The 2,587-nt window shown below is 40.7% G+C and overlaps 1 long non-coding RNA gene across 1 annotated transcript; it reads right to left on the reverse strand.

Moving 5' to 3' along the window:
• Positions 1-864: 864 nt before the first annotated feature.
• LOC123177098 (uncharacterized) lies at positions 865-1,849 on the reverse strand. The gene is made up of 3 exons (XR_006488769.1): positions 1,544-1,849; positions 1,279-1,344; positions 865-1,167 (listed from the first exon to the last, which is right to left on the reverse strand). It is a non-coding gene; the product is annotated as an uncharacterized lncRNA (long non-coding RNA).
• Positions 1,850-2,587: the final 738 nt, after the last annotated feature.

Consider the following 2,587-nt stretch of genomic DNA (forward strand, 5'->3'; position numbering starts at 1 on the left):
GCCCAGGCTCTCTCTAGGACGTTAGCTGGGAGTAATAGGATCACCTGCTTGATCCACTGGCCATTAGAACCTCATTAGGCTTTTCAGGCATGGTTTAGTTTTTCCCGTGTGCGCCATCTCGGCACTTGGGCTAAGCCCTGGTTGTAGCTGTATCTGACTGCTCTGCTCTTGTATTTCTACCCCTACCATTTCAATGAGAAGCTGCTGCACAGCCTTTTCATCAAAAAAAATGCAGGTTTGGATTGTCCAAGGCATAGCCCCACCTCATGCCTTAACGCTTAATAGTTGGGGCACGGGTAGGGTGCGTCGCCTCTTCTTTACTGCCTTAAAAACCATGGTCAATTGGGTGTGTGCATTGTTTAATAAGTTTCCTGATCTTACATTTGGTGATACAACAAAACAGAGGGAATCAGGGATATTCGGGAATAGTCGTCCACAATAGATGGGTGTTCCAATTCAAGTCACTGCTAATGTAGCGAGAACAATTTGAAGAATACACACTAATAAAGTAGTATACTAAATCTTCATAACTTTCCGAAGGAAAGTCTTTTGGCATTCAATAACCTAGAGAAGAGTCCATATACAACAGCAACCAAGCATAATATTTTCTGAAAAATCAAGTACAAGTTCTGAAATATTAATAACTTAAGTTTACAAAATCAAATTTATATCAGGTGCAACTAATATAAATGAACTGTTGAAAGCCATGATGAACACCAACACAGACCTTGTTGATGATAATAGAGGTATCAGCAGTACAATCAATGGATTCACAAGACATCAGTGCAGTGTCAAAAATTAAGTTGAAATATTATTAGTATACCATTTGAAAACAATCGTACCTCCCCATTCATGCGAATCAGCACGTCACCAGGTTTCAGATGTTTGTCTGGAGGTCCATCTGGCACCTGCAATAACAGAATTACCCAGTTTCCGTATGAGATAGAAAGGTACTACCTCTGTAAAGAAATATAAGAGCGTTTAATTCGCTACTTTAGTGATCTAAACACTCCTATATTTCTTTATGGAGGGAGTACAATGGAAGAAGCAACAAGCTTAGCATAAAATAAAACATGTTTAGAAATAACAAAACTAAGAAGCAAACATTACCAAAGAATCAACAACCAGCATTCCAGTCTCCCCTGCTGGAGAAACAAGTCATACCGCCTGTCCTAGCAGAAATTTCAAGGTGCAATTAATCATGTAGCACACAGAGCCGTGAAAAGACAAGTGTACATCTTTCTCCAAACTAGAAAAAGGAGCACAGGAGGATCATACCTGCTCGGTTTCATTCCTGCGTCCAAGACGTCGAGTTTCTTCGAAACCTTTGTGTTGAAAAGTCACCTTTGAAAAGGACAGAATAAAAAATGGATCATGGATGATCTGAGTTCCCGAATAATAGATAAAACAATTACTCCCCCATCCAAAAATGTAGGTTTCCATGGGATGAGTGCCATTAAACTTCAGTAATTAGCTCTCCAAAATAGAAAACTAAAACGGTAGCATCTAATAGAACAAAAGGATCATCAGACAGAATGCACACCTGAAGTGTACCGCGAGGAATATAAGCAGATTCTGGCTTGCTACCAAATGTGTCCCAACAGCCACGTATCAGATTGAGTGAGGGCCCCAAACAATTAATGGATTAAGTAGCAGATGATGATCTGGTTTCTATGATCCCAGAACTTCCTGTGAGCATGAGGAAGTACTATATTAGTGGTGATACATAAACAACTTACACCGTCTAATGGAAGGTAGAAGGCCGAAGCACTGGAACTGCTGCTTCCTGCATTCAGTGCAACAGCTCTTCCTTGGCAATCAACAACAGGGGAACCACTAGAGCCACCTTTAGTACCAGATGCAACCTAAAGAAAAAAAAATTAACTTATGAGCACTGGCAGCGGAGCAAATCACCAAGCATTATTTTAGATGCATTGGCATCAACAATTGGAACAAAAAATACAGAATATTGGATAGCTGAAAAGAATTACCTATATGTAGAATGTATTGAAATCGTTGTAGCCATCCCTTTTAGAGAAGTAAAACAAGGTTAGGACTTCGAATTTATGCAGAAATACATAATGATCCATGGATTGAATATGCAAGCTTTGGTCATGTAAAGCAAGGCATACTTTTGGTAGTTTGGTGCTTCTCTATTAAGTCGAGCCAATGTTCCCGGCAAGATTGAAACCTATATCCAGTCAACATGAATCAACATGCAACCCATTGTATTGGATAACTCTCTAGTAAGGGATGAAATCTCCAATTTTTAGGTGTACAACATGCATGTAACTGTATGGGCTACTTCAGAGCAGAAACTAAGCAACAGATTGAAGTGATTTTAAGGGCAGAGATTTGATTTTCGGCCATCTCGGCCTGGGGCAAAATAAATCCCTTTCGGCCAAATAATTACAGCCCGGTGAATAATCCCTTTCCACCGTCTCCGAGGACACGGTCTCCATCGCCAGCTCGCCGCCAACCTCCGTGATCAATTGAAAGTATAGCGGGGTTTTTACGCCCCAAACTACGGATGTCGTGTTCTCCACAGGAACTAGGTGACGACGACTATGCTCAGCTAAAGCTAGGT

The sequence above is a fragment of the Triticum aestivum genome, unplaced genomic scaffold, assembly GCF_018294505.1.
Source record: "Triticum aestivum cultivar Chinese Spring unplaced genomic scaffold, IWGSC CS RefSeq v2.1 scaffold184630, whole genome shotgun sequence".
Classification (NCBI taxonomy): Eukaryota; Viridiplantae; Streptophyta; class Magnoliopsida; order Poales; family Poaceae; genus Triticum; species Triticum aestivum.